At 45.1% G+C, this 22,618-nt stretch overlaps 1 protein-coding gene across 9 annotated transcripts in view; it reads right to left on the reverse strand.

Annotated features, from left to right (window-relative positions):
- Positions 1-22,618, reverse strand: part of EIF4G3 (eukaryotic translation initiation factor 4 gamma 3) — a 138,871-nt gene that overhangs the window by 90,197 nt on the left and 26,056 nt on the right. For 3 of the 9 annotated variants that reach the window (XM_030463912.1, XM_030463908.1, XM_030463910.1), the window contains exon 1: positions 477-557. The gene's annotated coding sequence lies outside the window, so the exon portion shown is untranslated. Of the gene's footprint in view, positions 1-476; positions 621-8,310; positions 8,387-8,530; positions 8,550-22,618 lie in introns of those variants that run through there. The other 6 variants (XM_030463917.1, XM_030463915.1, XM_030463913.1 and 3 more) reach the window with 4 other exon arrangements.

Here is a 22,618-nt window from a genome sequence, read left to right on the forward strand (position 1 = left end):
CTCCTATTTATCTCTGCTTCTGTACTTTTTTTGTTGTAATCAGTCCTTTGCTCATTTCTTTTATTAGCATACTTTTTTTGTAATTCATTTTCCTGTCCCATTTCTCAGGAGAATCAGAGAATTGCAGCATCCTGTACAAAACATCTGAAATGGAAAATCCCTATCAGAGGACGTGAGGCACTTTCATGGCATTTAAAATGCCCCAGTGAGCCTCACTCAACAGGGAGGCACATTCCTCCTGAGTGCTTTTTACAATTTTTCCAGTTGTTTTTGGTTTCAGTTAAAAAATCAACAGTGAACTGATGCCTGAAGTGACTGGAAGGCTCAAGCCACATAAAGACATTATTCAGTAATCAAGTTGTACACATTGGTCACAAACAGGACAGCTGTGTCAGAACTTGGAGTAGCAAAGCTGAGAATGGTACAAGAGGAAAAGGAGGAGGCTGGGAACACCCTGCTCCAACACCAGGTCTTACCTGTGAAAGCCCAGGGGACGATGCATGTCCCGGTGGTGTGGCAGCAAGATTTGGGTGTCCCTTATTTATTTCATGTGCAGTGTAAGGGGATGGGGCAGGAGGACCAGGTTGTCTTGCTACTTGTGTTACCTGTGTGGAGATAAACTGTTAGTAAAACAGAACATTAGTAATCCAATCTGTAGAGATATTGTAATCTTCCTTAGAAAAAAGCAACATGTTTTATATCCATACAAAAATAATTTGTATTTCTATTGAGAAGCAGTTTATGTTGTAGCAGTTCATTATTTGTGTGGTTCAGAAAAACAGGGAAGGATCTAAAAAATACTGGATGGAAAGGTTTAAGAACTGGATGAGCTTTACTGCTGGGGTTTTGCTTTGCAAGATCCCTTTGACCTCAGGCCTGGGATCTTCTGATCTGTTACAAACCACAGGGAAACAATCCTGTGATTCTGCAAAGGGATCCAAAAGTTAAAGGAAGGGGGAATTTGCATTCTCCCCTCCACAAAGGAAAAAAAAAAAAGGACTGCACACAAGGTCCCATTATCTGAAGGGGCTGCCACCAGCAAAGAACAAAATGCCAAAGCAATCCTTGCACACACTGATCTCCTTTCTCAGCTTCTATAAAAAACATTCTAACCACAACTTATTAGGCAAAATGTTGTAAAACATATTCATGGTACATATACTTGCTCTACTATCTCTATCAGGAAGTGTTTTAAGTACACTTTGTAGAGTGGTTATAGCAAAAAAAAAAAAAAAAAAAAAGATAATCAAAGGAAAAAACCAATCCCATAAGCACTGGTGATACCCCCAGCAATTCAAGGCAAGGCAAAGAAGGCAGAAGGAAACCCTTGAACTTTAACAGAACTTCAGCACCAAGCTCCAAGAGGGCACAACAGGAGAGCAAAAGTTGAAGTTCACAATTAAATGCTTTTTCCATGGATATAAAAAAAAAATACAGTTAAGGGGGGGGAAAAGGAAGTGAAAGCAACACAGACTCTAAGGAAATCACTCAGCTGAACACCCCATCAGGCAGTCAAGTGGGTGCTCATCACCAAGATGTCTCCTTGAGCATCACTTCTGGTGGAGAAGATGAGGTTATTTGCAATAGCTGTGGTACTTCTACACTGCCAACCTTTATCTCCCTGCACTTCCAAGTGCACACATGACTGCACCAAGGCCAGAGCCTCCAAAATCCTCTGCTCTCCAGCAGCACCCAAGTCCTCACAGGCCTTTGACAAGGGGAAAATGGGTATCAGTAAAATCCTGGGGTAGTGTGAGCATTCAGTGGCTCACTTCAGAAATTAAAACATGCCAATAACCTAAACTGGAGGTGAGCTGCCAGGAAAGCTGCTCTGCATTGGCTGTGAAATCTGGAAACCAAAAGCAAAGCTGTGCTGCTGCCTGCCCTTGAGACTCTGATGAGCAGGGCAGGGGCTGGACCTACTAAAATGGGCTTGAAAGCTTCATGAAGGCAACAGAACCACCAGAAAATCCCACCACTCTGATACCTTGGCCACAACACACTTGGCCAGTGCCTAATGGGAGCCTACCACTGGCCTGGGAGGACCTCCTATGATTAGCCAAGTCCAGTTTAATAAACCCACAGAAAAAAAAATCAAGAGCTGAGGTGCTCAATCGAGTGCCTCTCACACCAACCACAGCAGCATCTGGACTGCTGCAGCCTCATCTTGGCTCCTGTAACAGATTACTTATAAATAAACTGGAATGTGAGATGCAGAGCTGGATGTTAGCAGTAGATAACTGAAGACAAACTTGCTGAATTTGTGTCTTTATTCACTAATTTAAAATATAAAATAAAAATCTACCAGGGAAAGACTCTATGAGCCCCCCCAGCTGTGTTATGGGATGTTTGCCTTCATGGTGACAGGGGTTTGGGTTTCTGTTTATTAAATGGATTCTGCAGAACATGCCTTGGTTTGTGATTACTACAGAAGCTAATATCCTTCTAAAGCTAGAGATTATATTATTTTCCTAAAAATGGATACACAAAATTGCATGTTATTTTGCTAGGGCACCACTTTTCTTCTTTCTTTAACTGAGTAGCAAGAGGTTATCTACTAATCTTAGTTTTCCAGAGGCCTGTGATTTAAAGGAATAACAAAGAAAGATGAAATAAAAACTCAGGCTGGAATTCTCTTTCTTTTTGAGTTTAAATCTTTTGATTTTAAGCATTTTTTTGTAGAGGTTTGAGGTGGAACAGACTTAAAGTCCACTTACTCCAACCCTCCTGCCATGCTCAGGGACACCTCCCACCAGCCCAGGGTGCTCCAAGCCCCATCCAACCTTCAGCACTGCCAGGGATGGGGCAGCCACAGCTTCTCTGGGAAACCTGGGCCAGGGGCTCAGCACCCTCACATTCTGGATTATTCTTCCCCCTCCAAGAGCCTAATTTCAGATATATGGTTGTGTCCATGTGTCCATTCAGGTTTGATCAGGATGGATGGGACAAGGAGCATCTGACTATGATACAATAGTTCTAGCATTAAGAAATGCTCTTTCCCTAAACAAAGCCCCCCCCTAAAAAACAAAACAAACAAAAAAAAGAGTGTAGAGAGTTCAGACTTGGACAGAAACACTTCCAGAATTTGATTTATTCACTTAGTCTGGTGCAAACAGCTCCAGAGCAGCAGTGCTGGCATCAAGGAACTGAGCATCCCTCTTGCCCACTTTGCAGCCTCCTGACCCTGATCCTTTCTTTAAGCACAGGGTAGCTGGGGAGGATAATCCTCCCTAATCTCTCCTCTATAGGATCCTCTTCATTGCAGGAAGATCCCTTTAAAGGACAGATCACAGAACCTCTGCTGGGTGTGAAATCATTGGGGGGCCACCTATGGGCACCTCTGTTGCAGAAAAGCCAGAAAATGAATACTCAAAGAAACAAATCATGGGGTTGAGCCTTAAATTACTGAAAATGGGGGGCAAATAGGTTCTTCACCAATTCACTTCCCCATTACTTTCTTAGCCATCAGTTGGCACTGAGCTGGGCAACCTGACTCCAAGGAGACCCAGGGAGACTGCAATTAATATAGAACATTTAGAGCAGTGTTGAATCTTGTCAGGCTACAGAAACTCTGCTCAAGGCTACACCCAACCAATTCCCCTGCACTTCTTTTCAAATGCATCAACTTCACACTCATTTCTACTCACATCCAGGAGTCAATGTTATCCCAAAGTATTTTTGGACCAAGCTTCAGCACCTGGGATCCCAGCATGCTGCTGTTACAAACCTCCACCATCACCTCCCAAAAGAAGGCTGCTTGTGTGAGGTCTGCATGTACACAGTTCCTTTGCTTCACTGATTCCCAACTCGTGCCTCCTGCTGAATGGGAAGAGCACATCTGCTTCTGATCATTTGTCCATTTTTGTTTCCTTTCCAACAGGAATCAGCCCCCACTGCTCTGGGTGCAGGCACACACAGAGGCCTCTGCTGCTCACACTCCCCTCTGGTGCAGCTCCCTTGCTTAATGACTTTCCCCAAACTCCAAGCCAAAAAAGCTTCTTGAAGGAAGTCTCTTCAAAATATGTCCCAACAGAACTAAAATGTCACTCCTCCTCCATTTCCCTTTCCAGATTCCACAGGTTTGGGCTTTTATAGGAGATGTACAATTAAGTGCATTCATTTCTTGCAGGATAAAGAAGCTTCTTACAGGAGGAATCCCAAATCTTTATGCCCCAAAGTAGCACTTGTAATAATCATCCTGCATTATTGATGAAGGGAAATGATTACAAGACTATCCCACTGAAACAACTACTTCTGACTGGGGTTTGCTTTAAAATAATTCTACTGCTGGAATCATTTATTTAAAAAACAACCTCCCAAATATCAGTATTTCCTCTGGGATACTGGGTAAGATAAATGAAGATGATACCTGATGAGGTTAGGTGACTTTGGTTTTAATACCAGGAGTATTTCATCAACACAGAGGTTCTACCAAAGTTTTCTCAGCAATTCTGAGCACCTACAAGTTCTTGGGCAAACTTCATTTCATTCAACAAATCACACTTTGCCTCTTCCTCACCTCCTATCTCTGCCCTACAGGAAAATGTGTTCCTCTGATTTTATTTCATGGGAGATGATTTAGGCTCATACTGAAAACCACATGATTTGCTATTCCCATTTTTGGCAAGCACCACATAGTTTTCTTGGGGAAAAAAGAGCTCAGTAATGTGCAAGTGAGGTCCTGATAATCCATGTGAAAAGGCATGGAAAGGATAAACAAATTATTGTTCATCTTTATCTAACTAAAATTAGTGGTTACATCTGTGGGCTGCAGCGCTACAGGCTGGGGACAGAGTGGCTGGAGAGCAGCCAGGCAGAAAGGGACCTGGGAGTCTGCATTGACAAGAAACTGAACATGAGCCAGCAGTGTGCCCAGGTGGCCAAGAAGGCCAATGGCATCCTGGCCTGGATCAGAAACAGCGTCACCAGCAGGTCCAGGGAGGTGATTCTTCCCCTGTACTCAGCGCTGGTGAGGCCACACCTCGAGTCCTGTGTCCAGTTCTGGGCCCCTCAGTTTAAGAAGGATGTAGAGGTCCTGGAACAGGTCCAAAGGAGGGCAACCAGGCTGGTGAAGGGACTCGAGCACAGGCCCTATGAGGAGAGGCTGAGAGAGCTGGGGCTGTTCAGCCTGAAGAAGAGGAGGCTCAGGGGAGACCTCATTGCTGTCTACAACTCCCTGAAAGGAGGCTGTAGCGAGGTGGGAACTGGACTCTTTTCACAGACGACCTTCAACAAGACAAGAGGACACAGTCTTAAGTTGTGCCAGGGGAGGTTTAGGTTAGATATTAGAAAGAATTTCTTCACGGAGAGGGTGATCAGGCTATGGAATGGACTGCCCGGTGAGGTGGTAGATTCTCCGTCCCTGGAGACATTTAAAAAAAGACTGGATGTGGCACTCAGTGCCATGGTCTAGCAACTGCTCCGGTGGGTCAAGGGTTGGACTAGATGATCTCTGAGGTCCCTTCCAACCCGGCTAATTCTGTGATTCTGTGACCTCAAATAATTTTTCCTCCCACCCAAGCGTGACACAGCAGCTCAGAGTCACTGCATGGTGGTATCAGAGCAGGGACCACTTTGCAAAGCAGCCATCCTGCCCCAAAGTAACCAGATTGGGAAACTGCAGTGTGGGATCCACGTGGAAAGCCACATAGGATGACTGAGCAAATAAAAAGTGGGAGTGAAAAAGCAGTCCCTGGGTGCTGAGGATGGGGCACACTTCCACACCTCTGTGCTGCACAACTTCTGTAAAACCTAGAGAAACGATGTATAAAAATCACAACCTAAAAAAATGACCTGTTTGTTGCAAAGCCAGACCTTAAACACACACTGCTGCTACTCCTGTAATACCTGCAGAGCCCTCTGCTCAATGGATTTGTCAAGGACCCCTGATTACGTCTCTTCCATCCAATTCATCATTTCTAGGACTTAAGACTCTAAGTCTGCATTCTGCCAAAGGCTCCAAACAGAACCTCAGAAGGAATCTAGCTGAGATATTTCTCTCCTTGCCATAAACCACGACATTTTCTTTCAAACTTGTGTTTTCTTAAAGCCCAGACTGAAGATACTCCCAAGCACTGGTTTCTATTGCTGTAACATATCAAGAAGTGATATTTTTTTCCACACTGGAAAGCTATTTTAGGTCATTCTTCACAGTCACTTTTATATCTTGCATTAAATTTTTACAGTCATATTTCTCCACAGGCATCTGAATTACAACTCTGGAGGAAAAAAAATTGGAAAAAAAAGAACCTTTTTCCCCCAAAAAAGAATCCTGGTATTTTTTAAAGTGGTTTTAAAGGGTTGCTCGGGTTATATAAAGGATAACATACACTGAATTATTTATTACAACTGCTTGTACCTTTCTGTTGCTTTGGTTTTTTACTTTTTTTTTGCATGCATACAGATGTACACCCACATGGATGTATGTACATCCCACTGAGGGCAGAGCTAGAAAAAAAAAACCAAAAATAATAATAAAAAAAACCCCAAAACCAGCCCCAAAACCCACTCTGCAGCTTGAATCTGTTGAACCACTGCTGTCAAAACCACAAACTAAGAATCTGAAGCCCTCCTCAGAGTTGTAGCCCAACCTTTCAGACTCACCTGGATGGAAATCCACTGCTGGCTGCCCACCAGACCACCCATGGTCAAACCCAAATCTTCCTGCTACTACAACTCCTCCTTGAGGCTCTGCCTTTCTTGGATCTGGATTTTTTGCACATAATCCTGCACAAACCTCAGCTCTGCATGGCTTGACAGCAAACTCTCTGGTAGAAGAGAGTCACAAAACTCTTCTCCACAACCCAAAAAAGGAAAGGGCCAAAGATGCTCCAGACCCAGGCTGTGTGCACAGAGGAGATGGAGCTGATAACCCTGTCACCACTTCTTCATGCAAATAAAGAGAAGGAAAAAAACCTTGTAGAGCAGCTTATGTTTTTCTATAAGCAGCTTATGTTACTGCACAAATACAGTGAATCTTCTCCTATCTGCAGCTTTTCTCCCTGTTTTCCAAATAATTAAAAAAGAGCATCTTAAAAGCATTTTTTGGCATTAAAAATATTTGCACTATCCCATCAGAAAAGCAAAATATTACATTCCCAGAGCTGTGCTGATTTAGCAAAGCTTGTAAATACCACTGAGCTTCCAGCTATTACCATTTGAAAAAAAAAAAAAGAAAGAAACACATAAAAGGAACACAGCATTGTGTGTTCACAAATAAATGATGTTTCTAAGCTAAACTTCCCTGATAATCAAACTTTATACACAAACACCCAGGACAGTGAGCCTGAAGCACCCATCCCAAATATTCCATCTACAATCAAAACATTTCTTCCTTTGTGTAATGGAATTCTTCACCTGAGAAACAAATCTTCCTTGACTGTTCTTCAGACACAAAACTGTTAGAAACCTGCAGCCACTAACACAATCCAACAAAGCAGTCCTCAAGAGGCAAGAGACAGAGAGGAGATGGAGCCAACAGACTGAAAATATGGCCACTAATGTTTTGAATCCAATGAAACTCTGTTAGGAAATTTTACTCTATTTCCTATTAAAACTAGATACTTAAAAAAAGGAAAAGACCCAAAAGTCCCCAAGATTTCTTGTTTTCCAGCAATAAAAAGGATCCTCATCCATTATCATTTATTTTAGGAGGCAAAAAAAAGTTGCTTTTTCATAGAATGGTTTGGGTTGGAAGGGACCATAAAGATCATCAAGATCCAAACCCTTGTATGGGCAGAGACACCTCCTGCCAGCCCAGAATGCACAAGGTTTCATCCAACCTCACCTTAAACATTTCCAGGGATGGGGCATCAACAACCTCCCTGAGCAACCTCTTCCAGAGGAAGAATTTTTTCCTAACATCTAACCTAAATCTACCCTCTTTCTGTTGAAAACCATTCCCCCTTGTCCTGCTGCAATCCTCCCTGGTGAAAAGCCCCTCCCCAGCTTTCCTGGAGCCCCTTCAGGCACTGGAAGGTGCTCTAAGGTCTCCCCATTGCAGCCTTCTCTTCTCCAGCCTCAACACCCCCAACTCTCTCAGCCTGGCTCCAGAGCAGAGCTGCTCCAGCCCTCTGATCACTTTGTGCCCCTTCTCTGGACCCTTTCCAACATCTACATCTTTCCTGCACTGAATGCTCCAAAGCTGCAAAAAAATTTTTATTTTTTAATGTATGGTTTTAAAACAGTATGGATTTTAATTGTATTGCTTTTTTTCTTTCCCAAATAACCCCAAACTCTACAATTCCCTTCTGTTTGGCAAGCATGTTCCTGTCTGAAGCAAGGGGGCTGCAGGACCCCGTGGATACTCACAGTGCTGTACACAGCCGAGACGGTCGGAGTGAAGATCCGGTCCTCGAGGGGCTGCTGAACAGGACCTCGGGGGATTCTGCAATGCAGGCAGTTAAGGAAAGCAGCATTGAAGGGAAGAAAAGGGGTGATTTGGGTGAGCCATGCAGCCAAAATACCCTCACTCAACTCAGCCACTCACCATCCCCACGGGGGCAGACACACAACCATCTGAGGCACTCACATGCAACCAGGCAGCTCCGATCCTTCAAGGTTGTTCCAAAAAGAAGAGCTCAGTGTGGGTTCAAAAGGCAGATTTCACCAACAAATACAGGAAGAGAATTAAAGAAAAAAAACAAAACAAAAACAAAAAACCAACAAAAAAAGAAAAAAACAAACAAAACCACCCAAAACCAATCCAAACAAATCACCCGAACCATCTACAAAACCTTCGTCCTGTCAAGAGAATCCCCCATCTCATTTTTATTTGAAAGAGTAAGGGAAAAAAAACCCCAAACCCACAAGCCCTTCGCATTCAGCAGGACAAACCCTGCTGATCAGCAGGGCAGCTGTGGACAAAGGCAGTGCCTGTTTTGCTGGCCATGCAGGAATGGGGGTAGAATTGTTTCCTTGTTTGCCTCTCTTCACCCAGTAACTCCTTTCCTCATCCACCCACCCAAATCGCTTCTAAAAGGGGCTCTCAGACAGCTTGGAAGTTTGGATGATCTGCTGAAGGGTTATTTAGAGACAATATAGTTTTCTTAAATTGGAAAGGGTACTGTGGGAACCTGGAGGGGAAAAAAAGGGAAGACTTTGTGCAGCAAAACAAAGCTGGAATCTGTTTCAGTTGTAGAACAAAACAAAGGGACTCAGGTATTTTAAAGAAAAAAAAAACCTCCTGACTTAGTTAACACCTTGTGGCCTTAGGTCCAGCACGTGAATACTCAATACCTGATGCTCACTGCCATAAAAAGCCAGGCTTAACTTGCTGAAAAAATTCCCACTGAATGCCAGATCCAGATTTCACCTTTTTACTGTTTACATTTTCTACGTCAAAGCCTCTCAGGAGATGGGAACAGTCTGAGTGCTGCACTGCTTGCACAGGAGCCAACACCACAGACCTCCTGTTAACAGCACGGTGCTGCTTAACAAAATCAAATAAAACCATGAAAACACTTGCTTGGGTTTTGTTCAAATGAGATAAAACCCACTTTAAGTTAAATTTTAAACCTAGAAGATGAGCTTGAGTATTTCAAGAGCCCTGCAAGTTTGAGCTCTGAAGAAATCACACAGAATCACAGAATTAGCCGGGTTGGAAGGGACCTCAGAGATCATCTAGTCCAACCCTTGACCCACCGGAGCAGTTGCTAGACCATGGCACTGAGTGCCACATCCAGTCTTTTTTTAAATGTCTCCAGGGACGGAGAATCTACCACCTCACCGGGCAGTCCATTCCATAGCCTGATCACCCTCTCCGTGAAGAAATTCTTTCTAATATCTAACCTAGACCTCCCCTGGCACAACTTAAGACTGTGTCCTCTTGTCTTGTTGAAGGTCGTCTGTGAAAAGAGTCCAGTTCCCACCTCGCTACAGCCTCCTTTCAGGGAGTTGTAGACAGCAATGAGGTCTCCCCTGAGCCTCCTCTTCTTCAGGCTGAACAGCCCCAGCTCTCTCAGCCTCTCCTCATAGGGCCTGTGCTCGAGTCCCTTCACCAGCCTGGTTGCCCTCCTTTGGACCTGTTCCAGGACCTCTACATCCTTCTTAAACTGAGGGGCCCAGAACTGGACACAGGACTCGAGGTGTGGCCTCACCAGCGCTGAGTACAGGGGCAGAATCACCTCCCTGGACCTGCTGGTGACGCTGTTTTTGATACAGGCCCGGATGCCATTGGCCTTCTTGGCCACCTGGGCACACTGCTGGCTCATGTTCAGTTTCTTGTCAATCCAGACTCCCAGGTCCCTTTCTGCCTGGCTGCTCTCCAGCCACTCTGTCCCCAGCCTGTAGCGCTGCATGGGGTTGTTGTGGCCAAATGCTGCTGCCTAAACCTTTGCAGGGACAAACATTGGCAAGAAAGTCCCTGCCAGTGCTGTGGAGACTCAGTGGGGATCCAAGCATCACATCCCACTGGTTCCCCTTCCTTAAAATGCACCAAATTTTAAGGTTGAAGTCAAAACTCTGCTCTGTCAATCATCTGCAACATGGCCCAGCCAGATCTCCTCCTCCACCCCTGCAGAGCAGACACAAATGTCCAACCTCATGGTATTTAGATGCCAAGCACATCACTAGAAAGCTCAACCCTCACCAAGCAGGCTGAAAAATGGTTCTAAAAGCTTCAAATTTTGTTCTGTATTGGCTGTCTGAATGTCAGACAAAAGAAACAAGCCTGTGTTAAAGGATTAAGCAGGGAACAGACCACCTCTGACTTTCATAGCACCTCTGCACACAAGTCATGGCCCCATCACAGCCTGGCAGGTGTAAATCAGGACACCCACAACCAGAGAGAACCAAGATGAGGATCTGGCACCACTGGTTCTCAACACAGGGCTTACTCAGCCTCCATCACTTTTTGATGAGTTTTTTTGGGGTTTTTTTAAGTGCAAGAATTTATTTAAGTGTCTAAGGTTTGCCTTCAAAGTGCCAGCTTGCACATGAGTGGTATGGTTTGATAAAATAAAGAGGTTTTTAACAGCAAAATTAGATGTCAAGTCCTGACTTCAGCAAAGCAATGGGAAGATCCCCCTCGGATTCCAATGGAGCTGAGGTGCCACTCCCAGCCTCCAACCTGACTTGTGGAAAACACAGACAGAAAGCTAAAACTGAAGTGAGGAAGGGTAGATACACACTGCCAGTCAGAACAAAAACTGAAATTTTCTCCCCTCACCCCCAGAGCCACCTCCTGAGAGCCAAGGATAGGGTGGAGACATGGATTTAAGCTGCCACCCTTCTGTCACAGCTGAGATTTCCAATCTCCAGGCAGTTCTGACAATTAATTGAAGCAATTGCTGCTTCAAAAGAGATTGTTCCTCAGTTTGGAAAAAACTGTTTCATCCTTGAGAAGGTTGGGATTTATTTTCTTATTTTAGAACTTATATAAGCCAGGAGAAAATAAGCTTCTTTGAGTAGAGTAACCTCTCTTTTTGCACCCAGGAAGGGTTGCCTAAAGGAATGAGCAGTTTAGATGGATTTGCAGAGTTTGGGGTTGCCATTTAAGATCCCTTCTGGAAAGCAATGATTCCCATCAGAAGAAAAGAAACCTCTGAAGTCCTTTATTTTTGCCAAAGGACTTAACCTGGACGTGGAACTGATAGGGACAAAAATGCCTTAAATTCCAGTGTGCCTTAATGAGAGAGGCTGGTTGGGGAAAGGGATTATTTCCAACACCTGACTTCTATAGACTGACCCACTGCAAAGAGCTGGGGCTGGTGGAGAGGTGATTGCTTCCTAGCAAGCCTCCTGGAGCTTGTTTCTGTCCTGCCCTCCTTCCCCTGCTCCCCAGCCTGGGGTAATGGCTGCTGGTATTTCAGGAGAAGCAAGCCAGGGGGTCTGCAGAAATTCATCACCCAAATCATGCTAACCAAGCTCTCTTTTGGAGAAGTGGGTTCCAAGTGCCAGCACAGAAGACTCCACCATAGGCTGGCAATGGGTCACAGCAGCCAAGGGGGAGAAATGAAACTTCATCCAGCAGCATCATCTCTTTCATGTCCACAGAAAAGCATCCTCCAGGGCACTCCTCTCACTTCATTGAGATTTTGGTACCAGTGAGAGCTGCAGGACCCCAGACAGGATGCAACCTGCAGGACCCCAGCCCATGGAAGTGTTAAAGTACAACCCACCCTGGCTCCATCCAGCAATTAATTAACCACACTGCCAAGAAAATGGGCATCTGCTGAATAATTCAGGCAGCTCTTTCATGTTACTACCCTGGCATGCTTAGATCCAATTCAGAAGGATCCTGTGCCCTCCCCCTCCTCCTCCCCCTTTATCCTTGCCACCCACGTCACCCTCTTCAGCTGCACTGATTCAAGTGTTTGTGCAGCCATGCTCTGAAATTATCTAGGAGGGTGGGAAGAGAGAGAGAGAGAGGGGTGGAAAAGCAAAGCTAAACCCAAACCTCACACCACTTTCAGAGATCCTTCCATTACCACAGGGAGAAGAGGCGAGGCAGGCAATGAAGCAGAAGAGCAGAAAGAAGGGGAACCTCCTCAATCACCAGCAGGTTGGTAAAGTGGAATTACAGCCTCTGCTTTTCATGCTGAGCAGCTCTACAGCTTTCCCTCCTCCATCAGCATCACTCCAAAAACCAGGAGAAGGAAGGCAGCCTTGCCTCTGGATTCTCTTCAGTGCTGAACAGGGGTCATTAACTCAAGAAAAATATATATTTAGAAATCCACGTGAGTGGGATACTTCTGGAAGATGAATAAAAGCAGGCACAGATGCAATGGGAGTTCCACCCAGTCCCCATCTGGCTGCAGCAGTGATTGCAAGCTGGGGAATTTCAGGAGCTATTAAAGAGCCAGTGGGAGAAGGCACAGTGAGATAGTAACACTGCTTGGAAATGAACAGAACGTTTCTTGAAATCAAAAGTCTCCCTAAAAGGAGGGAGGGTATCTTTTAATTAGACAGCCACACAGGCATGCTCTGAGTGGGTGAATATTTGACTTCTCTGTAAAGTGATTAAAAAAGAAAATCCAGATCAGAACTGCCTGGCAGCTGGAACATTCAGAGGCACTGCCAAATGCAGAGTTAAATAACAGTCAGGAGGAATTTCTTGCAGAAATCTTCCCCTCAGTTATCACACTTGTCTGCTTGTTCTGATAATGCTACAAACCCGAAATGCTGCAATTTTTCTGTGTGCTTTTCCAGCAAACATGCAGTGAAACAGGCTCTGACTGCAAGAATCTAAAGGATTTTCTCTGCTGTTCCTGCTTCTAGGATTGGAGAGGGAAAGAAAAAACGTTATTACGTTTTTTTCCAAAATGGATTCATTTTCCCTCAAACAGTGCTTCTCACCTAAGCTCATTTTCAGCAACCATTTTACCCTGAGCATGCACTGCTGGCCTTTCACTTCCAGCTGACAGTGCCAAGTAGGCACCTTCTCACATGAATAAAAATATCTGCGGGTACCCAAGGGCACGTATGCAAACGTGGTACACAAAAAGCATTCCAGAACTCCAACACTTTTCATCCCTACACAGAAATGCAGTGAGGCTCCCACCAGCTACCCCTGGGCTTATATAACCCCAATGCTTGTCCCTGCTCGTGCCAAAACTGGGTATGAAACAACTGAAAAAAAATACAAGATAAAATCATCAAGCAAGATTACAGCAGGGCAAGAAACCACCCCAGATTCAAGCACTCCTTTCAGCTTTCTGGTACGAGGAAATTTTAAAGTCTTCCCTGAGCAGGGAGGTATATTTGCTGCTGGAGAGCTGTTCTAAGAGCATGTTTCTCCTCTGCAGTCTCTTCTCCTTTTAACATGCAATTAAAATGCAGGAGGTGAACACCCTGCCAGCAGAAGCACCTCATTTAAGCAGCTTCGGAAACCGCAAGAGCTCACTCAAAAGGTGAAAAGGGAAAAGCTATGGCAGCCAGGGCTCAACCTTCCCCAGCATCACCCCAGCCTTGGCAGCTCCTCCACTCACCAGGCAAAGCCTTTTGTTCACCCAGCTCCATCCTACCTTACTCTGAGGTCCCTCAGCTTGTTCCAGCACCAGGGCTTCCCCTCCAGGTAGCTCTGTGCCACCTGGAGATGATTTCTCAGCTCTTCCTGCCCCTCACCCTGGCAGCCTCAAAGAGGAGGTGCAAAGGGGGCTCAGCTGAGCCTCAGGAGGATTTGTACCCTGTGCTTCCACGCTGCAGAAATCCCTCTGTTTCAGGAGTTTTTCTGCTGTGCACACACACTGGAGAAGGGATGGGAGGCAGCATCAGAGTCCTCTCAGCAAGTTTATATTGGATAAAAATCAAACCAGGAGCACAAAAGAAAGCGTCAAGGTAAAAAAGAAACAAAAACACCTCACCTACTGCCCGTTGTGTTTGAGAAGTCTGAAGAGCTTGGAAAGCTTCAATGCTCCCTGTTGGAAGGGGAATTAAATCCCAGCACCAACTCCCCAGCAAGAAATTTTGCAACTGGTTCTCCTCAGCTTTTCCTAAGGCAGCAACGGGCACCACCACGACCTCGTTTGTTTAGCAAGTACTTCCTGAACCAATTTTCCCTTCAAACTGAATTCCTCTTTTGAGAGGCCACATTTGAGAAGCCATGGGAAGCAAAGCTGGTAAAACAAACCACAGCCTTTAAAAAAGGAAACAAAAAAACCAGACCCAAATTCTACCCAGTGACATGCCAGATGGGGAAAAAAAGCAAAGCTCGAAGATCAAACACCAGTGTTAACCCCTCTCTCCATGCTGAAATACAACCAAACATCATCCAAGGAGAAAAAAAAAATCAAGTTACAAAGAAAACAACTCCATACTTTGAGAAAAAAAAAACCAACCCAACAGGATGAATGTTTCCTGTGTGACTAGAATTCAGTCCCCTTGTGACACAGGGAATCAAGCCCTTAATTACAGAGGCACATGCTGCTTTCCCCTTGTCCCTGTCCTCTCCACTTTTTCCAGCTGTCTTGCAGGAATCTCACACCTTATCCCCTCACAGCCAAGCAGCTCTTGCTAATGAGAGATGAGAGATAATTAATATTACAAAAATCAAGATCAAACTAATTCAAGGGCTTTGGGAAATGTTTGAGGGTTTAAGGAGAACCTAATAAAATGCTTACCTGCTGCTGACCCAGCAGCTACAGGCTGCCCAGACACATCACCAGTCCTTGCAGAGATCTGGTTTCTTTTTAGCAGGGGTTTGGGGTAGTTTTAGTCTGTCTGGGTGATTTGTTTTGGTTTGGTATTTTTGCTAGTGGATTCCTGCCAAGAGGACCATACCTTCCAGTCGAACCTCAAAGGAAGGAACTGGCCCTCTGCACTAAACCAGTGAGTTTATTTTAGTTTTCTTAGACAGATGCAACTTGTGTAAGTGGAGAAAATGTCAAAATAAAGTATGATTCAGAGCCCTGACTGTATCACAGTCAAAACCAAACCGGGAATTGTTGCTGCAATGTTTGGTGTTTCCTGTTATTTTAGCAGGGAAAAAATAAATACAACTTTTTTGCTGGGATGAGCACTCAGAGATCCAGTCAAAGTGAAAAGCTGCGGGTGAAGAAGTCCTTGAAAAGCTGTGCCAGTTTTACACCAAACCTCAGTTCTGACATTAAGGATATATTTCTAGCTAGTCAAATGGTTTAAAAAGAAAGGAACACAAGAAAAGGTGTTTGAAAAGTGGCAAAAATGGGGTTTATGGTTTCAAATTCCCGAGCTATTGAATGGAACAGAACATCATCACCCCCCCTACTCCTGTAAAGAGATGTAAACCATACTTTCAAGATTCACTCCTTTCTGTAATGACTTATACCCAGAAGGATCTTATGGCAAAAGCCATTATTAAGCTTGTTTCAACATTTTATGGCCTAATATAAAGCTCCTTACCTCCACAGGTGTAGTCCATGTTCACAACCAAATTGCCATTTGTCAAACATATAAATGTGAAGTGGATCCATGAAGTGTTTGTGGAAAATACCTTATGAATCCTTCATGTTGTGTATTAAACAGTAACACTAAATTCTCCTCAAGTTCTCATTTATAAGCTGTATTATACTTGTAACAAATACTTTAAATAAGGTGTTTATCTTTTACTTTTGTACCAGGCAGGCCTCCACATAGATACTGGTGATGTTTCACACAGCCTCACTGGCTCCTTTCTGAGCTGCTGTTTCCTCCTTACAAATTACTGACTGCAGGGCCCTTTCCTTGCTCCTTGTTTGAACCCTTTGATGATAACTGAAAGTGATGAGGCTCATCCATCCCCCTCACTCAAGTATCATCCCCCAAGCTTCATCCAGATCCCAATGTTTCAACCAGGGAGGTTTTTGCTCCTTCCCACAGTTTATGCCACACTCTAAACAAATATTCTCCCTTTAATAAAACTCCCTTCGAAATTCATCTTTTTTACCTAATCACACATCATTCAGCTCAGGATTTGCTTTTCAATAATCCCAAACACTTCCTTCCCTTCTGTCTGCCACATAACGTCACCCAAACTCTGCTTGCACTGAACTGAATAGGAACAGGGCAGCAGTGAGAGCTTTCCAAAGAAAAGGGGCACACAAATCCCCAGGAACCTCAATGGCTGTCGGAAGACAAGCTGTCCAAGGCTCCTCTGAACACTGCAGCTTGAAAGGAAAATGTGACCTTCAAACACTCACTGAAAAGCACCAGTTCCCTTTCCTTCCCCCCAGCATCCTCCAGCTATTCAGCTTTCTCCTCCTCTCCCTCTCCCCGTCCCCACATGTTCTGGAGGGGCTCAGCTAAAGGCTGCTCTGGGTGCTCACACATGGAATTCTCAGCCTGGGACCTGGAGCTTCCTCCTGACTCCACTGCAGCAGCCACATTCACCATGCACGTTCTGTTCATACCAGAGCACATCTCCAAGTCCTCCAACTTGCCTGCTTTTCTTTTTTTTAAGTACCCATTCCACAAAACTCTAATTTCCAAAGTCTTTTTTCCTCTGTACATCCATTCTGGGAGGCTCTGCTCCTCACTCCCCTTTTCCTGATGTGCAGGTGCTGCATTTTTTGCAACAGCAAAGCCTTCACAATCCATTTCATACCAAAGCAGGAATTCCAGATATTTGAGCTATTTGAGATTCCCATCTGGCTGATCATTAATGATGATAAATTAGATCAGGCCTCTTGTCAATCTTTGATGCACACCAGACATCACCACTGTGTAATACAACACTTTGCTACTTATCATCAGCATTTCCTTTGAGTGTTTGATCCACGTGTGACACATCTCACAGTCAAGCTGCACAGAATGCCAAAGGAAAGCTGGAGGTTAGAGGGGAAGCTAACAGAAAAGAAATCCTTTGTTGCATATTAGCTGTATTGACAGCATCTCATTCATTCCCTAATGCTTTCAAATAAAAATATTACAATATTAAGAGCACCAGCTGTAGGCAGCTGCACTAGTTACACCTGCAGACAAGCACCTAATTATCCAGAGCTCATTACTTTCAGGCTCAGTTTTGCATCTCTAAATGAAAAAGAACTGGAGACAGCTCCCCAGCACGTAAATCATCCCCAGACCTCACCTCACCCTGGTGCCTTTCCCTCAGCCCACAAGCTGCCAGGAGGGACTCATCAGGGAGCTGGCAGCAATACCCCAAAGCAGTGCAGACACCACAAACCCCTATCAATTATTCTGCCCCATACAAATGTGTTTCTAAGGACAGCTCTGTTTTGTTCCTTGGCCTCTGTCTTCTTCAAATGCAACCCAAGCATCAATGCAAGTTGTCTGTTTTCAGCTTAAACCTGGAAAGGTTGGTTGGGGTGGAAGCAAAGGTTGTCTACACCCCCCTAATCCTGCTGGGATTTTTCCTCAGTGTGGTGGTTGTGGGAAGGGGATGGGTATGGAAGCCATGAGCTGAGTATCTCTGTGACAGGGTACTTTGTCTTGGGTGGGTTTTTAACACCACAAATGGGGTTTCAGGTTAAAAACCAGGCTTGGACCAAGCTGCATAATACTAGTAATTAAAAAAAATAAGCCACAGAGGCACCCTGGATCCTGTCTGTGCCAGCTCAGGTAACACAAGGTAAGCAATGTGCCAGCAAAGCATCTCTTGCTCAGCCACAGCAAACCCCTCACTGCCTTGTCTTAGCTCAACAATCCACTTCCCTCCATAAACCACCAGCTACTTCCATAATTTTTAAATTCATATTTTATCTTTATAATTTCTGAATTCTTCCAAAAGATGGAAAAGTCAATAGATTTCATCAGCTCCCTTCAGCTGGAAAGCCATGGTATTACCTCTCCAGAGAGGCAATGCCATCGAGGGGAATATACTGATGTAGCCTTAAAATTCCATTTCATTTTTAGAGGTTTATTTATGATTGCACTTGCCTGTGGTAATTAAACCTCCCATCATGCTGCAGAAAAGAGGCTGTGCTCAGGAACTCCAAACAGTCTGCAATAATCCTGCCACTGTTCAGAGGGATTTCTCACCAAAATGTTAGGGTGGGGAAAGGCTCAAGAGCCTTGGTGAGCAGCACTAAAACTGTCTGAGCTCTGCAGAGTCTGCTCTAAGCTAGAGATGAGCACCGTGGGCCAATATCCCAAGGAGAGATGCCAAATGAAGCCTGCACTCCAAAAATACACAAAATAAATTAGAAGCAGAGATGTCACACACCCCCACACCCAGTCAGCTCTGAACAGCTTGGCATCCTAAACAAAGCCCCAGAGTCCCAAGCAGGGCAATGTCAGGAAGCTGGGCACACACCATGTGACACTGGAAAACTGTTTCTTAATTTTACATGAACTTGATACAGATCTTATCTGCCAGGGGTTGGGGCTGAGCTGCTCCAATGGATTATTAAGCTTGCCTCTGCTTTCTGCCCAAGTAGAGGCAGCAAGAACAACATGTTGAGGTGCTGCTTCTTCTCTTGACATCTGCACACTAAAGGCAAACCTGGATTTCTGTCTGTCATCTCAAGATCTACACCAAGACATCCTTTCCTTATTTCTTAAAACACTCACAAACTGATCAATACGTGTAGTCACAGCAGACAGTGTACTTGTAAGCACCCCCTGATGTCCACATCCACCTTTCTAGATAATTCCTAAGGATATATAAAAACAGGAGGAAGAGAGACTTCATCTCCCCAGGGTTGTTTGGGAGGAGCTGCATGTTCTCAGCCACCATCCATGCGGGGGAGATAAATCACATCCAATGTGACTTGGTAAGGTGCATGTCATCCTGCAACCAAAAATGGGACTATGTGCTTGGAGAGTCCATTCCAAGGAGGCCAGGAAACTGCAAAAGGTCTGTGGGTCAAGAAACCACCAGAGGAATACCAAGCCAAGGATGAGTAAGGAAATCACAGCCTTAAAATTGTCCTCTCCCTAAGATAGAGCAGTTCCATCCCTGAACCATCAGTACTGACTTCCTCATGCTCAGTTCCTCCTCTCAGACTTTTCATTTCACCTTGTAAAAATCCAAATCCACTACCAGGTTCTTTCCAGGGGAGGAATGGGTTTGGAAAGAAAACATCTTGTGTGGCTGGATGCTCTCAGAGCTATTCCCAGCCAGCCCCTGTCCTGGGAGGCCAGGCAAGACCCTGCTCTCCCAGACACCACCCCCAGAAATCAGGTGGCACCAAAGGACAATGTCAGGAATGTGAAACCCAAACAGCAGAACCACCAAACTGAGGAGATCCAGTAGAAAGTGGCACTGCCAGAGTTGTGGCCACTTGCCTCGTGCCAGTGCAAGCCCATTCGCTGCTGCTTGGTCAACCAGACCAAGAAGCAGATCTGCAGTAAAATGAACTTTCTATTCAAAGTTTGATTGTCACCAGGTTTGCCAGGACAGTGACCACGTCAGCCTTAAGGACAGGACCAAGCAGGACTGGAGAAATGGGAAGGCTGGGCCATAAAATATTTCTGACACAGCTCCCCAAGAGCATCCCTGGCACGTTACAAACTGCAGGGAGGGACTGAGCCCAGAGGCAGCTGCTGAAGCTGACCTGAACATAACAGTGATCCTAAACATGATTACAACTTTAAACTGCTGCATAAAATGTTCTTTTTTCCACATTTTTTGTTTGCACTCCTGAATGAGAATGCATGCAGCTCCCCCTTAAGAAATCACTTTTCCTGTAAAAAATGGTCATAGTCTGAAGTTTCAGCCACTGAGTTCCCAGCACAACACCCATCAGAGTTTTACAAAGCATAAAAACCTTGGAAGATTATTTGAAGGATGGATATTTAGCAGGGCTGGGAAAGGAGGAGCAGTCACACATTAAAGAAATTAGCTGCAGCTCTGCTGGGTTCTATCCTGAAATCTAACTCAAGGCCATGAGAAGACTTTACTGAGGCATCCCCCAAAACGAAGACAGTCTCTGCATTTTGGCTGCTACTGGGGAGACAGGGCACTGAACTGGGAAGAAATGGTTTTGGTTCCAGCTGTGCTGCAGAGAAGTCAGCCCAGCTCATGGGCTAGAAGTGTCCTCCTTGGGTTGCAGATGCTGCTCCCCCCACACCTCTTCAAGTCACACAACCCATTTAGAAAGCAACCCCTCACTCGACTCAGAAAATGAGGGATGAAAAGATAAAGGTAATAACCAACAGCTTTGTGGTTTTTTCCTCCTCAGTTACAAAAAAGCCATCCTTCATTCCCACACCTCACCCTAGGAGGCTGGCAGACCTGAAGGCACCATCAATCAGCAATCTGGAAGCCACAAATACAGACACAAAATGTGAAAGTCACCAAAACTGGGTAAGTTATAGGCTTTTAGTTGACCAGAGACAGTGATATTTCTCCCAAAATTATTCTCAGAGTTTGGCACCAGCTGCTAAATCACCCTCTGTGCTCCATGATTCTAACACCTGCCCAGTCTCACAAAGGCTGCAGGTCTCCTACCCCCAAAATGCAGCAGTTTGGGGATTAGCTACTCTGGACACTAATATAACCCAAGAACTTGATTGAAACAGGAGAAGCCTTCATGATTTCTCATTTTCACACTACAAAGTAATTAGTATTTTAGTGGCAGTTCACAAGCCTGAACAGCTCAGCTGCTTCTTTTAATTAGAAGATTTTATGCAGCTATTACACCCCTGCTATTCCCTGCAATGAGACACAGCTCACCCAAACACTGATTTTTGTGGCCTTGGCAAAAACAAAACCAGAGGTTGCCTGCTTCTAGAATCAGAGAACTCACCTTGCTTAATGCAGCCCTTCCAATAAAAAAATCTGCTCTGTCTCTTAGAGTAAAATACCACCTTCTGTAGCAGCAAAATTTATTCTGCAAGTGACTGAAGTTTGGGGCTTGGTATTTGATGTGGTTCTCACCATGCACATCTCACAAGCCTGAATCAGAACCAGAAACAGCAGAGAAAAAGCCCAAGTCCTCCATCCAGGAAATCCTCCCTCAGTTCATGGCTGGGTGGACAAGCAGAGGAAAGAAACAGAAACTCAGAGGTGCTGGAGCTGCCAGTTCAGATGATTTACCCCTTGCACTCCACTCCCTCCTGGAGGGTCACTTAGAAACCTTCTGGCAGCACTGCTGACTGAAGGGGTAAAAGGGAATAATTCCAGGTCATGGAGCAGGCCTGCTGGCCCTGGCCAAAAGAATAAAACAAAAAGCTTTGGCTCCCTGAGGACACAGTGCTTCCCCTGCTCCTTACCACACACACTGTGCTCTTCTGGGTCAGGTTTTACGGGACCCCCAAACCAAGCCAGCCAGCCACATGTCCCTGCCACCTCCCTTCCACAAGGATTAAGCATCACAAAACTCTTGGGTGACCCAACTTTCTTGGCTGGCTGAAGTTTTTGCAGGGTTCTGGGAGCTGATTTCCATCACCAAACACTCACATGATCATCACATCCCAACCAGGGAGCCAGCCTGGAGTCCCAGCCCAGCAAAGGCAGCCCCAACCTGCAGCTCACAGGCTCATCTCCTTCACCCCAGCATGAAGCTACAGCCAGCAAAGCACCTGCCTTCACCTGAGACATCCAAAAATTAACATTATGACACAGAAGTCAGTGCTTTTCTCAGCTGAGCACTCTCTTGCTTGGTAGCTTTTCCTCTTCTGCATTTGAGCAGAGGACTTGGGCTCAGCTGAGCACACCCCAAGCTCTTCAAAGCCTCCTCACCTCTCTCCACACCTCTGCCAAACTGTTGCAGTCTGTCCAAGCCAGGAATAATGTCCCCGAGGGGCCAGAATGAATTTTGCAAGTTATGAGAAAGAGAAAGCAGAGCAACAGACAGGTTTGCACCAGTGGAAGTCACGAGTGGCTCTATGATACCCTAAGATTTGTGCCTCATGTGAGAGAGCAGGGAGGGAAATCGTAGAGAGATGGAGTCTGCCTGGGGAAGGAGCTCAGGGAATGCTCCTTCCCAGAGCAAATGACAGATGGTTGGACTTGATGATCTTGAAGGTCCTTTCCAACCATGATGATTCTATGATAGGGGCAGGAAGGAATGCAGACACCCAGAAGGACCACATGAGCTCCAAGGCAACATGAGCCTGCAAGGCCTTAAGACAGACACACAAAACTTACCACACATCAAAAAAAAAAAAAAAGGAAACAAGTAGGAAAAGTGACACTTGATCTGAGATGAGAGTTCCCACAGCTTCCTTTGAACACTGCAAGAATTGTTGTCTGTGGTACTACCTGATTTGAAGCCTTATAATTCTTTAATTAATAATTCATCTCAGTGCCATTAGTTCA

The sequence above is a fragment of the Calypte anna genome, chromosome 21, assembly GCF_003957555.1.
Source record: "Calypte anna isolate BGI_N300 chromosome 21, bCalAnn1_v1.p, whole genome shotgun sequence".
Taxonomy (NCBI): Eukaryota; Metazoa; Chordata; class Aves; order Apodiformes; family Trochilidae; genus Calypte; species Calypte anna.